The sequence below is a fragment of the Gossypium arboreum genome, chromosome 13 (assembly GCF_025698485.1).
Source record: "Gossypium arboreum isolate Shixiya-1 chromosome 13, ASM2569848v2, whole genome shotgun sequence".
Taxonomy (NCBI): domain Eukaryota; kingdom Viridiplantae; phylum Streptophyta; class Magnoliopsida; order Malvales; family Malvaceae; genus Gossypium; species Gossypium arboreum.
In genome coordinates this window covers 68,503,793-68,519,600 of record NC_069082.1, presented here as the reverse complement: position 1 = coordinate 68,519,600, position 15,808 = coordinate 68,503,793, and the positions used below count along the sequence as shown (strand labels likewise).

General features: G+C 34.2%; 1 non-coding gene and 1 pseudogene across 1 annotated transcript; both read right to left on the bottom strand.

Annotated features, from left to right (window-relative positions):
* Positions 1-615: 615 nt before the first annotated feature.
* LOC128287309 (small nucleolar RNA R71) lies at positions 616-721 on the bottom strand. Its single transcript, XR_008278008.1, has one exon. It is a non-coding gene; the product is annotated as a small nucleolar RNA R71 (small nucleolar RNA).
* A 14,492-nt stretch (positions 722-15,213) lies between these two features.
* On the bottom strand, positions 15,214-15,310 carry LOC128287165 (small nucleolar RNA R71; annotated as a pseudogene).
* Positions 15,311-15,808: the final 498 nt, after the last annotated feature.

The following is a 15,808-nucleotide window of genomic DNA, read 5'->3' as shown; positions in this document are numbered from 1 at the left end:
TTTCTTTTATTTGCTTCTGGCAAGTTCCTTTAGTTTATGACTAGAAGAAACCCGTCAAGACCTCTAGTATTCGATAGTGAGATCAAAAGTACAGCTCGCAGAAACCATAAAGAAGCGATACAGAGTCAAAAAAGTACAATAGAAGAGTAAGAGGACGTTGTTATTAATACTGAGGAGATAGGAGAAAATCATAATAATCAGCTACCTCATGTGGTTGCTGTAAATCCTATAAATTCAAATCCTGCTCCTTGTACTATGTACGATTATGCCAAGCCCAATTTAATTAGGGTTGAATCGAGTATTGTTAGACCTGCTGTTGCTGCAAAAAATTTTGAACTGAAACCTAAAACTATTCAAATGAATCAACAGTTTGTTCAGTTTGATGGTTTGTAGGACGAAGACACAAATACTCATTTGGCTAACTTTCTGGAATTTTACGATAGTTTTAAGACAAATGGCATTTCTGATGATGTCATTCGGCTACGGTTGTTTCCATTCTCATTAAGAAATAAACTAAACAGTGGTTGAACTCCCTACCACGAGGATCTATTACTACATGGGAACAAATGACCGAAAAATTCTTGTTGAAGTACTTTTCACCAGCTAAGACAGCCAAGCCAAGGAATGATATCTCTTCCTTCATGCAAATGGATTTAGAGACCTTATATGATGCATTGGAGAGGTATAAGGATTTATTGAGAAGGTTCCTTCATCATGGGTTACCTCTATGGCTATAGGTTCAAACTTTCTACAACGGTTTGAACCCCTCAACTAGGCAATTGATCGATGCATCCGCCGATGGTACTTTGAATAATAAAACACCTGAGGAGGCTTACAAGTTTATAGAAGAGATGTCACTGAATAATTATCAATGGCAAGTCATGAGGACAGAGCCGATAAAAGCAGCCAGTGTTTTTAATGTTGATGCGGTCACCATGTTGTCAAATCAGGTAGAAATTTTGAATAAAAAGATTGATGGTTTATATGGTTCTACGCAAGTACATCCGGTGATGTAATACAACGCAAATAGAGGAGAGAACCATCCAGAAAGTCAATCCTACAACCTTAGCATAGAAGACAAACAAGACAACTATATGAGTAATAATTCTAGACCTCAGAATAATCCCTATAGTAACACTTATAATGCAGGTTGGAGGAACCATCCCAACTTCTCTTGGGGTGGTCAAGGAAATCAAAGACTACAACCCCCTCCAGTCTTTCATCCACCTTACCAGCAGGAAAAGAAGCCGAACCTTGAGGAGATATTGATAAAGTTTATTTCGGTGTCAGAAGCCCGCTTCTAAAACACCGAAACAACACTTAAAAATCAACAAACATCGATTCAAGGGCTCGAGAATCAAATAGGTCAGCTGGCTAAGTTGATTTTAGAAAGACCACAAGGTTGCTTGTCGAGTAATATTAAAACTAACCACAAGGTAACTTGTGAGTAATATTGAAACTAGCCCAAGAGAGCAGCTTCATGCAATTACTATTCAAGATGAAGAAGGGTTAGTTGAATCTAAATCTGAATCAAGGAAAGAAATTGTGGTAAGCAATGGTAAGGTTGAGGTAAGCCATAACGAACAAAAATCAGTCGGTAAGGAATATAAACCTTGTGTGCCATATCCAAATGTGACAAGGAAATACCACACAAACGAACAACTCGGTACATTCCTTAATCTGTTAAAAAAATTATATATTAACTTACCGTTTATTGTAGCTCTTTCGCAGATGCCAAATTTCATTAAATTTTTAAAGGAGCTTTTAGCAAATAAGCGAAAGTTAGATGATTTTGTAATGTCCCGATTTTGGGCCCAGTTAGGATAGTGGTTTTGAGACCACTAATCCGAGGTCAGAGAAATTATTTTTAATATTATTTTATGTTGTGGCATGATTATATGAGAGTATGAAAATTTTGGTAAATTAATTTTAGCGATTTCATGCTTAATTGTGAAAAAAGGACTAAATCGAATAAAGTGCAAAAGTCCTATTTTGATAGCTAAAGGTGTCAAATAGCTAGAGAACCAAAATTAGGGGTCTTTAAAGGGCAAATAGGCCCCTTAGAAGCTGATGGCCAGCCATAGAGGACAGGAAATTCAAATGGTCAAATGGGTAGGTGATTTAATGTATAATAAAATATTACCCTAGTGTCTAACCATCATCTTTTTCATTTCTTCCTTCTCTTCCACCGAAATGTTTAGCAAAAATGGGGTTTTTGGGAGCTTGAAATTTCAGCAACTATTAACCCTCACAAGTAAGTGATCTTGATGATTTTTGTACTTTTAGAACCCTTGTAGCATGAGCTTTCAAATAAGGGGTCTAATTTGCAAAATGGTTGAAAGTTTAGGGTTTTAACATGAGAGTGTTCATGTTGTTTTCTGAAATTTTATGGAAGAAAATGAATCATGGTTGTGAAATAAACAACTTTTGTGAAGTAGTTTTCACGGAAACCCTAACAAGAACCATTTTGCATAAGTTGTAAAATAGTTGATAAACGTGTGAAATAATGAGAATTTTCGACTAATCCTAGTATAAAAAGTATTCAGCTAGGCTTGATTAATGAGAAAATATGATAAAAATCGATTTTCGGGTCTAGGGGTAAAGTGGTCATTTTGTGAAAGTCTAAGGGAAAAATGGTCATTTTGCCCAATTATGAATTGTTGAGTACCTAGATCAATAAAATGATTAAATTTGTGAATTTTATCATTATAGATCAAGAATTAGAAAATCCAGGCCTAGACTAGGGAAAAACAAAACAAGTGGACTAAGCTGAACTAGTCATCTACATTTTGTAATCGAGGTAAGTTGTATGTTAATAATGCAACTATATCTTTATGATGTGTAATTGAGTTGATATGGCATGAATTGTAACATCTTGAAATAAGGCCTAGTCAGAATAGTGGTTTCGGGACCACAAATTTAACGTTAAAATAATTATTTCATGATTATTATGAGGTCTAGGACATGAAAATAAGCATGTGTTAAAATTTCATGAAGAAATTCTAAGTATAAGGTGTCTAATTGGAAATTAGGGACCAAATTAAATTAATTGCAAAACTTGGGTTCTAGAAGCAATTTACATGAAATTTCTTTGAAATATAAATTAGAAGGTCTTAATTAGCAATTTGTCCAATTTCTAAGTTTTTGGACAAAAATGAGCATGCATAGAAAAAATTAGAAGTTTTGTAAGGAAGGGCATTTTGGTCATTTGGTAATAAACTTAATAAAAAGGGGAAAAGAAAGCCAAAATTAGCCATCTTCTTCCCCATAGCTGTCGAACTTCCTATAGCTCCATAAGGTAGGATTTTCAACATTTCAAGGTCAATAGTAAGTGCTCCTTAGCCCCGTTTTTAATGTTCTTTGTAATTTTGAGATCCTCGTAACATGCTCTACCCATTTCTACCCATATCTCAAGCTAGGATTCATATTTGGAAATTTACCCATGTATAAGATGCTTGTATTTTAATTATTTATGGAGGAATATGAGAGTTTAAAGGATGGTAAACAACTTTTACTAAGTAGATTTTCATGGAAATGGTCTAAATGACCATTTTGTAAAAAGTATAAAATATGTGTTAGAAATGTGAAATAGAGGAAAATATGGGCTGGTATGAGCTTAAAATACATTTTGCTAGGCATGGGTAACCAAGGAATTTCATGTATTCCATTATACGAGCCTAGGGACTAATTTGTAAAAATGTGAAATGTTAGGGGCAAAATGAGTAAAATTTAGGTCTAAAATGAATAGTCTGAGGTATTAATAATTTATTTTTACTGATATAGACCCCGAGAAACCAATTTCGGAGGTTGAATATGGAAAACGAAATGTTTCAGAATAACCGAAATACAAAACTGAAGCAATTACCAAGTAATTTCGTGTAACTCAAAGTAAACTTTAAATATACTTGAAAATGCATATTCTTAAATGTATGTTAATTTAGATATTGATTGCATGAAAATCCATGAAATGTAGTAGTGTAAAATGAAAAAGATGACAATTGTCTCAGTTGAATGAAAAAGGGAGATTCGATGGGTAAATTCTTATTTACATGACATGAGATCCTGCATGTGTTGTAGAAAGGAATTTAGCCCAGCGGGTAATCCGATGATCTCAGTATAGTAAGGATCTAGCCCGGACGGGTGTTCCTTAAGCGATCGAACCACCCAATGAATATATGTGCATTGTGGATTTAGCCCGGATGGGTAACACGATTAAGGACTGAAATTAGCCTGGACTGGCATTTCAGATCCGAACGTTTTGGAGTAATTGTCCTTGTAAGGGATTTAGCCTGGAATGGTAATCCCGACAATACTCCTTTAATTTATAGTATGAAGGATTTAACCTGGATTGGTAATCCCACCTTAAGAGTGGGGTTCACAAGAGTGTATATTTAAAAGAGTCACTAGCATGACTTGACGGTAAACGGGATACCCATCGAGATTTTCGAGAAATTCAACGGGATTGTAATAAAATACGACAATGGAAATGTTTAAATTGATGAGCTCACCAAGATTAATGCTATATTGCTTGAGAAGGAACTAACTTGATGATTGAGTGCATGTGATAGGGAATTTATACTATACATGTTTGGCATGAATATCTTTTATGGTTGTATGCAAAATAACCGGTAAGTTTACTTTCCTGCTATCCGAACTTACTAAGCATGTTAATGGTTACCCCCTTTCCTTTCCCTATTTTACAGAGCTCGTGGACTCATGAAAATTGGAAGACGATAGGAGTATTGTCAAAACTATCAGTTTATCTTGCTTTGGTATGTAGATACTTTTACTTTGTTACAATGGCATGTATAGGTTTTTGGTTATTTTGTTATATGTGTCATTGGTTAGCCAATGTAAGGGCTTGAACGATATACCTATTCATTTTGTATATGGCCATAAGACATGGCTCATTTTTATATAGGTTGTAACCTACTAATTGTGCATGTTGATGTTTAAATGTTCATTAGACGGATAAATGTGGTATATCATGAATGGACATGTGGAATGTGGCCAAATCACTTGGAGATGGCTAAGTCATAATTGGCAATGAGTTATAAAATGAGTCGAGTGTAAATGTGTTTGATGATATGGTAATTCTTAATACAAAAAGGATAATTTAGCATGTACTAAACCGATAAGATGAGGTTAAAGTGCAATGAGTTATGCTAAGGTTGCTTAAAAGTATAATTAGGCAATGTTAAATACCCTTGAAATTTTTAAGTGTGTATGGATGTTAAAGGATGACCAAAGGCTTGGAAAATAGCCCTAAAAAGGTCTACAAGGGTAGACACACGGGCATGTGTCTAGGCCGTGTGTGACGCACGGTCAGCCCCCATAGGCGTGTTGCCTGGCCGTGTGTCCCCTGCACTAAAAATTTTAGGTCAGTTTGCATAGTAGTAAACACACGGGTAGAGACATGGCCGTGTGTCTTAACCGTGTGGGGGACACAGCCTAGCACACGGGCGTATGCCTTGGCCGTGTGCCTCAAAATGAGTGATGACGTCATAAACAAAATGTTTGAGTTTTTGGACATAGGCGACCACACGGGCGTGTCTAGGCCATGTGAGGGACATGGGCACGGGCATGTGTCTAGGCCGTGTGTGACACACAGTCAGCCCCTATGCGCGTGTTGCCTGGCCGTGTGTCCCTTGCATTTAAAATTTTAGGTCAGTTTGTGTGGTAGTAAACACACGGGCAGAGACACGGTCGTGTGTCTTAACCGTGTGGAGGACACGGCCTAGCACACGGGCGTGTGCCTTAGTCGTGTGCCTCAAAATGAGTGATGATGTCATAAACAGACTGTCTGGGTTTTTAGACATGATCGACCACATAGGCATGTCTAGGCCGTGTGGGGGACACGGGCCAAGGACACGGGCTTGTGCTTGGCCGTGTGAAAATCCCTATAGGTTTGAAATGGAAAATAAATTCAACTAATTCTACACAGATAAGTGACACAGGCGTGTCCAAAGCACACGGGCGTGTGCATTGCCTCCACACGGGCGTGTGAAGCTTAAACCTAGAAATTTTCCTAGGATTTTTTTAAGCCCACGGTTTAGTCCCGGACCATTCTTAATGCATGTTTTAGGTGTCTTAGGCCCATAATAGAGACACTATGAATGTGTTTGATTGGTTTTAATTTGGAAAGAAATTTTATAGCCCGTGATTTTCCAAAAATGTCATGTTTGTGTACGGTAATGCCCCGTACCTTGTCCTGGTCTCGAGTACGGGTAAGGGTGTTACATTTAGTGGTATCAGAGCTAGGGTTTAGTCGGTTCTAGGACTAACGTAGCATGTATTGAGTATAGCTATACATGCCATTATACAAGTTATGATAGTGTGACATCTCCTAACCATTTTTAATTGTATTTGAATATAGTAAATGTTTTCCAATCAAGCTCAATATGAGTCTGAGGGAGCCGAGAGCCATGCTCCAACTTTCGTTCAGTGAGCTACTGCTAGTAGTAGTAGACGACCTATGTTTGAAGGCTGGGAAGAGGCAAGTGTTGCCTTCTTCGAGATGATAGATGAATAGTTTGGGGATTACTTGAGAAATCGCCCCAATCTATCATGACCTACTCTGCCCCCTGCTCGGCTGAGGGAGAAGTGCCACAAGGTATGGCACCAGTGAGAATTGGTAAAGCCCCAGTGGACAAACTTAGAAAATATGGGGCAGAAGAGTTTATAGCTAAGGTTGATGATAATGCTGAACGAGCCCAGTTCTAGCTCGAGAACACTACGCGGGTTTTGGATGAGTTTTCATGTACACCTGAGGAGTGTTTAAAGTGTGTTGTATCTCTTCTAAAGGATACTGCATATCACTAGTGGAAGACTGTATCTTCAGTGGTACCAAAATAAAATATTACATGGGAGTTCTTCCAAACTGAGTTTAAAAAGAAATACATCAGTCAAAGATTTTTAGACTCGAAGTGAAAAGAATTCCTGGAACTCAGGCAAGGAAATAAGACTGTGTCAGAATATGAGAGGGAATTCGTAAGGTTAAGTCAATATGCCACGGAGTGGGTCCAATCGGAGACAAAAATGTGTAAGCACTTCGAGGAAGGCTTGAATGAGGAAATTAAGTTGTTGATCGGGATCCTTGAGATACAAGAATTCAGCACTGGCTGATCGGGCCAAAAAGGCTGAAGAACTAAACAATGAAAGAAAGAAAGCAAAGAGAGAGGATCAAATTTCGGATAAGAGATTTAGTGGCAGAACACACTCTTTTCTACAAAGAAACCAAAGAGTCAACAAGAGCGCTCCATTGCATTGGTGGGATATTCGGGCAGTACAAGAAGCTCTAAGCGTTACAACCCGAAGTCTTCCTCCCTCAGGGTAACTAGTGTGGGAAGTGTGGATGATTAAAAGTCAATGTGTGAAAGCTGCAACAAACTCCACTTCGATGAGTGTCGAAAGAGGAGTGGTGCACGCTACAGATGTGGTTCTCTTGACCACTTCCTTAAAGACTACCCAGAATGAGTTGATAAAGAGCTGGATCTAGCCCCAAAGTCTAATGCTCCTAATTCCTGAGGTAGACCACCTTAGCATCTTGGAAGTGCAAGTGGCAGTCGCAATGTCACAAAGGACACAACTACAAAACCAAAGACTCTGGCCCCTGCGAGAACTTATGCGATACGTGCTAGAGAGGAAGCTTCTGCTCCTGATGTCATTATGGGTACATTCTCTCTTCATGATGTACATGTTATTGCCTTGATTGACCCAGGATCGACCCATTCGTATATTTGCATGAAATTGGTGTCTAGTATGAATTTGTCTGTAGAACCTTTCGAGTTTGTGATTAAGGTGTCAAACCCTTTAGGCAAGTCTATCTTAGTAAATAAGGTTTGTAAGAATTGCCCTTTGACGATCCAAGGTCACTGTTTTTCGGCCAATCTTATGCTTTTGCCCTTCGATGAATTTGATGTAATTCTTGGCATAGATTGGTTAGTTGTGCTTGATGTGATTGTAAATTGTGGTAGCAAGTATATCGAATTGAAATGCTCAGATGATGAGATCCTCCGGATTGATTCAAGTGAGTTGGATACTCCACCAGTTGTGATTACCTCGATGATGGCACATGTGAGAAAAGGATATGAAGCTTATCTTTCTTTTGTGTTGAATACTAAAGAATCTGAGTTGAATTTGGAATCAGTACCGGTAGTACGCGAATACCCAGATGTGTTTTCGAAAGAATTGCCCGGTTTACCTCCTATCAGAGAGGTGAAATTTGGTATTGAACTAGCACCGGAAACAACACCCATTTCTATTGCCCCGTATAAAATGGCACCAACTAAGTTAAAAGAGTTAAAAGAGTTAAAGCACAGTTGCAATAACGGACCAATAAAGGGTTCGCTAGACCAAGCTTTTCTCCGTGGGGTGCTCCCGTATTATTTGTTAAGAAGAAAGATGGTTCGATGAAACTATGTATAGATTACCGACAACTCAGCAGGGTAACCATCAAGAAAAGTATCTGTTTCCAAGAATCGACGATTTGTTTGATCAATTAAAGGGAGCCACTGTGTTTTCTAAGATAGATTTGAGATCCGGCTACTACCAGTTATGAGTGCATTTCACAAAATGACTTATACAGAGACAAAAAAGCAAATAAAGGCTTTTTTACCCAAATAATATAAAAAATAATAATTCCTTACTAAAAAGGTATGGAAAACAAATTAATCATGAAAATAGGCATTTGATGCAGTGTTCTGATGGTAACGTCTGACAAATTGACAGCACCAAACTGAAATGTGATGACCTAAATATTTAAGGACTTGATATGTAAATTTCTCATTTTAGTTGATAGCTGAAAAAGGGCTTTAAGGGTGTTGCCTGACAATGTGGCAACACCAAACTTTAAATGGTAAATTGCTTCATAAACCTCCTTGTTTATTATTTTCTTTTATTCCCCTTTAACATCAAAAATAGAAATGCCTCTTACTAATTAGTCCAAAAAAAAATTTCTACCAAAAAGTATTTTTGTAAAAAAGTCAATTCCAATTGGAAATGAATTTTATTTATTTTTCGAAAAATATCTTTTTGTTCAAATTATGTCCGAAATAGTAGTTAACAATATTCATAGTAGTTTTCTTTCGCTCACATTATATTAGAAAACTATAAATTTAACTAATAATTACAATTTATACATAATAAGAATTTTCTAAAGCTTTTATAATTATCATTTTATATCGTGTTCATAAATCAAATTGATAATAAAATTATAATTATTTTTCAAAAGATAAATAAAATTTATTTCCAATTGAAGTCGGCTTTTTATAAAAATAATTTTTGGTAGAAAAACTTTTGGACTAATTGGAAAGAAGCCTCTCTATTTTTGTGTTAAAACGGAATAAAAGAAAATAATAAATTACCCATTTAAGTTTGGTGCCGCCACACTGTCAAGTACACCATTCCTTTTTTTTCAGCTGCCAACCAAAATAGGAAATTTACATATCAGGTCCCTGAATATTTTAGGTCATCATAATTTAGTCTGGTCCCGCCAATATGTCAAGCGGTACTGTCAAAACACTATAGCAAATGTCTATTTTCATAATTAACTGCTTTTCATATATTTTCGTAATTAGTTATTTTTATATTATTTGGGTAAAAAAGTCGTAAATAAGATAAGTATTATGAATACTTAGTAAGTTTATATAAAATTCATTTAACTTACTCTAATAAATCAACAATTAAATGTGAAACATAACGTAGCTAAGTACGGAAATCTTTTGGCATCCTTTTACTTTCACATACATTTCCATGAAATAATCAAATTGTTAGTTTGCTCATACATCAAGATTTAATAAAGCAATTCACATATACATGTATAACATTTCAATATAGCATAACATATGATATCCACTTTGTACTCAATTTATATACTTATATACTTGAGTTCTTATTCATATCACATTCAATCCATGCTCATTTGGCAACATAACAATCTAGTCCATTCCAATCCTTTGACATTCTCATAATCATGTAACATATCCATAAACATTCTCATGATCCATCATTTTCAACAATCTTGTAACATTTCACTAATTAGTCCTTCATGACCAATTCATTATTTTGTAATGATAATTACAAGTTACAAACATAAAACATAGCATAAACAAATACTAATTCAAATAAATATCGCATGAACTTACCCAACAATTAATATACTCAAGAATTAAAACACGAATACAATATTCAACTCACGTATAACATTTAATACATCTTTGAGCCTTTATACCAATTCACTTACAAAACATGTTTACTGCCTGGATAACTATAGTAACACACGGGATAAGGTTGCTCACACGAGCTGTGAAAATAAGCTTGCTCACACAAGTTGTGGCTCAGGATAGTAACTTTACATGATGTTGCTCACATGAGTTGTGAAGAATCCACTACAAATGCAGGACCTTAGCAATCGGTAAAACATCCAAGATTAGCACCCGAAATTGTATAAATCCTAATGACATGTCATTTGTATCCCATTTATTCACTAAGTTCACACGAGCATTATTGCTCATATTCAATCCATTTTCAATCTTTGTAGTGATATACTCGTTTTTCATATTTTTTATAACAATTCACATACATTTACAGTGATTTATCATCATATACACATTATTCAATCATATCACAACTTTTATCAGTCAATATTACTCATCTATTCACTATTATCATTTAAATTTCTTCTTTTACAAATTAGTCTGATAGGTGTCGTATTAATAAAATTTACACTTGTATATATAATATTAATAGGTATAAGCACACAATTTAAACATAATAATACAATACGGTAAGCTCCATATGAACTTACTTGGAAAAAAACAGTAACAAAGTGTTAGGGACTAATCCTCAATTTATCCTTTTTCTTGATTATCTACTGATTGATTCAAATTTTGATCTTAAATATCGTCACATGTAAAGGAAAATGGTTGGAAATGTTCAACAATGGCTTCTTCTCCCTTTACTTACTTTCAAATGATGAGAAGAAAGAATAGGTTGAAAATGACCATTTTTTAACCTTTTATTATTATTACTTTAACCTTAAGTTAATATATGTTTATATCTAAAATATACCTAAATCGTCGACTATAACTTAAAAGTGGTTAATTTCCATGTAAAAATCCAAAAATTATTAATTAAACCTTTTAACTATTAAAAATCAAATGTGATTAACTTTTATGATTTTTATGATTTAGTCCTTTTGCCTTAATCACTAATTACATAAGTCCTTTTACCTTAATCACTAATTACGTAAAATTATCTATTCAAAATTCAATTTACTTAGAAAATAAATCTATAAATATTTAATAAAATTACGACTTTGATTTACAGAATTGAGGTCTCGAGACCTTAATTTCCAAAACCATTGACTTTTAAACCAATACACTTGTACCTTAACTAACTTTTCACATAACTAAAATTATTATACCAAAATTCAATATAATATTGTAATAACCTCATAAATATTAATAAATAATATTTACTGTCTCATTATTGGAAAATAGAGTTTTAAAACTACCGTTTTCGATACCGTCAAAAATTGAGTTGTTACAATTATGTTTATCCTAATTTTAGGGACTAAATTGAATAAATTAAAAATTTAGTATAAATTGGTATTTTTTTGGGAATTTAATGGTAATTAATTGTGTGATATGTTTTGTGAATGTACATAGCTAACGTCGATATAGAATCTTCGAGAGGGAAAGGAAAAGTGAAAATGATCGACGAGTAACCAAAAACTCTGGTTTGTACATTTATGATTTGGAGATTATTTTAAATTATTTCATGTGCATAAATACTGCATGAGGAATGTTCAAGTGATTCTAATATGAAAATATAAACTATGGAGTTGAATTTGATATGAAATTCGAAATAGAGGACTAGAATGAATAAAATGGAAAATGATGTGGGATACTCGGGAAGAAGATATGTGATATAGAAATTGAGTAGAAATATGCTATGTGACATGAATTGCATATGAGTTGTTAATGAAATGAGATTTTGATTGTGAATATAACTGATAAATGATATATGTACTAAATTGTAAATGAATTGAATATCGATACCTGTTAGCTCAGAAGGATCAACTTGAGATCACCGATAAGGAAGTTAAATTGGCCTTTGAGATAATGTGGTGGAAGTAATAAAAATTGTGCAATAGAGAATACAAGGATTTATAGTGGTTCGACCCTAATTGCCTACTCCACTACCTTAGCTGTCAACAATTAAGGATTTTCTCAAATTCACTAATTTGGTAGCCTTTGAGGACAAGGTTTAACCTTACAACTCCCTTAAGATTTATGCCTCAAAATCTTAATATTTCACTCCCTTAAGGTTTCTTCCCAAACCTTAAGAAACCCTCTCTCAAAAAGAACAAATAAGCAAACTAAGAAGTAATCATAACAAGATTAGAATGTTTGCAAGCTAAGCTCAAATACAAAGAAGACCACTTGAGCTAAATGAATACAACGAAAGCTCACATGTTTTTACAAGAAAACGTATGAAAGAATTAAGCTCTTGGGTTATTTTTTATTGATCTTTAAGCTTTGCACATGTCTCTTACTGTTGTAGGACCTTTGGAAGATGGTATTTATACCCTCTAATTGATTTCCAACCATTGTGGTTGTTGGGAAAATGAATGTAGTCGTTGGAATGAAAATACTAGTTCATTTAATACACCTGCAACATCAAGTATCGGTACCTACTAAAAGGGTATCGATATTTTTTTGTAATTAATGCAGATTTCAGTGACTGTTGGAGTAGAGATATCAATACTTGGTAAAAGATATTGATACATTTTGAAAAGGTATTGATACTTTTTCTATAATTTAAATACATAATGTCAATTAGGTATCGATATCTTCAAAACTATCGATACTTGGATAAAAAGTATCAATACTTTTTGAAAACTAACTTGTTTGAAAATAGTTAAAACATAATTGAAAATGTTTGATTTAATTGAAACCATTTCAACTTGATTTTATCAAATTGTTCAACTTAACTTCTATTCAAAAACACATTAATTTGTTATATCAAAACATAATATCAAATAAGGCTTTTAACAATCCTATTAGTTGTTTGAGCTGTGTCAGATATAATTGGCATGTCATAGGATTGGTTTATGAGCAGGTTATGCATGTCTACACTAAGATGCATTTTGTGTGGCAGTATGTGCTTTGTGGTCTAGTATGCACCTTACATGCTAGTTACGCTACTTTAGTGTCATTTTGGTGTGTTGGTTGGATGATTGATAAGTGCTAAAAACAACATATTTTAGTCTCATTCTTAATGCATTTTTGGGTGATTATTTGACGTTAATGGTGAATTTTATGCTTCTAATCTGTTAAATTCATGTTCTTGTACTTAAGAGAGCATTAGGGAGCAAAAGAAGTGAAAACTGGAAAATTGGAGCAAGGTACAGAGGCCACACGAGCTGGACCATTACACATGGTCGTATGTTTCACAGGGGCTACCACACGGCCATGTGGCAGATTATGTCTATTTCATGAATTGCACTCTAAACAACGAAAAAAATACAATTTTTAGGGTTTTTTAGGCATTTTAATACTTACATATGACAAAAATATGAATATAGGAGTTAGCTGTCATAGAATACTCAAGAACACAACTCAAAAAATACTATTGAAATGGATTTTGAAGTAGATTTCCATCAACATTGAAGATTCCATTTTGATTTCTTTGGAGATTATTATGAGTTTCTTTGTTTCTTGTGGTTATACTGTGTTTTGGATGTTTTTATTTGCGAGCATGAACTAATTTTCTAAATACCTAAGGAGATGAACCCTATGATTACTTTTGTCATTTGATTTCTATTTTACGTAATAATATTTAGTTGTTCTCAATTATGTGTGCTTAATTATTAGTTTAAAATTTCTAGACTATTGATCCATGTTTGATGTGTATAAAACAAAGGAGGAATAAACCCTGTTTAAGACTAGATCTTGCATAACTAAGTGGAGTTGCATGCAATACTAGAAATAGGACGACATAAATCTATCGGATTAGAGTCAAATCTAATAGGGGAATCCATAAATCGAGTTAATGCGATAATATGGGTTTTGATTAGAAAGAAATTTCAATTAATCAACCTAGAGCCTGTTGCTCTTACTCTTGAAATATATATTAGCATAATTTAGGGATTTCTACGGATCAAGATACTAAGTGAAGAAATTGCATAGTTTAGATTGATAATGACAAATGAAATCTAAGTGAATTCTTTTTTGGGCATTGTTTTGCTTCTTGATTGTTAATTGGTTATTTTCCTATTTTTTTATTTGTCGTGTTCGTAGTTAATTAATTTAGTTAATTTTAGTTTTAATTGATCACTAGAATTTATCAGTTAAATAATAAAAAAGGCAATAATTACTAGTACTTTTAGTCTTCGTGGGAACGATATCTTTTCTCATCATAGCTATACTATTAATTGAGAAGTACACTTGTTTTAGTCAGATTTTTAGTTCGTTTATGATTGTATCAAGTTTTTTGCGTCGTTGTCAGGAACTAAAATATTAGGAAAACTTAATTTCTATTGATTTAGCCATTTTTATTTTTATTTTAATAATTTTTTAATTTAATTTTTACATTTTAATTTTTCATTTGTTTAATTCTGACAGGTTCTTTTGGTTTATGACTAGAGAAAACCTATTGGAATTATTAATTTTTTACAATAAGATCGAGAAAACTACTCTCAGAAATCGGAGAGAAGTTAGAAAAAGCAAGGCAAGATCAACAAATTTTAATAAACAATCAAGAGCAAAAGGACATTACTATGGAGATGGATGATAATCAAAACAATCAGTAGCTTTCTACACCTCCTACCCTCGTACTATGTATGATTATGGTAAGCCGATTCTGATTGGAGCTGAATTGATTATAATCAGTTCGACTATTGTTGTAAACAATTTTGAGCTGAAGCCGAACACAATTCATATAGTACAGCAATATGTTCAGTTTGATGGGTTGCAAGGTGAAGATCTGAATGCTAATTTGGCTAACCTTCTAGAGATCTGTGACAAATTCAAGATCAATGGCATTATTGATGATGCCATGTGCTTACAATTTTTCACATTCTCTTTGAGGAGTAAGGCAAAACAGTGGTTGAATTCACTTCGACGGGGTTCTATCACGACTTGGGATCAGATGACCGAGAAATTTTTGTTGAATTATTTTCCACTGGCTAAAACAGCTAAGTTAAGGAACATCATCTTTTTTTTTCTTAAATTGATTTGGAGACATTATATGATGCATGGGAGATAGTTAAGGATCTTTTGAGAAGGTGCCCTCATCATGGGTTACCTTTGTGGTTACAAGTTCAAACCTTTTACAACGGTTTGAATCCCTTGGCTAGGCAACTAATTGATGCAGTAGCTGGTAGAACATTAAATAATAGAACACTTGAGGTAGCTTAAGAGTTTATTGAGGAGATGGCATTGAATAATTATCATTGGCAAGTCATGAGAACAAAATTGATTATAGCAGCCAGTGTTTTTAACATGCATGCAATTGCTATGTTGGCAAGTCAAGTGGAAATGCTGAGTAAAAATATTGATGGTTGAGTTGCAATAACACGATGAATTCGGCAATGCAATGTGATTCAATTGGAGTGGGTATAATCAATTTGGAATATTTACCCTTCAGTTATAACATGGAGCATGAGCAAGTCAACTTTATGGGTAACAATTCTAGACCTCAAAATAACTCCTATAGTAATAACTATAATCCAGGATAGAGGAACCATCCAAATTTTTCTTGGGGTGGTCAAGGTAATCAAAGGTTAGAACCCCCTCCATGC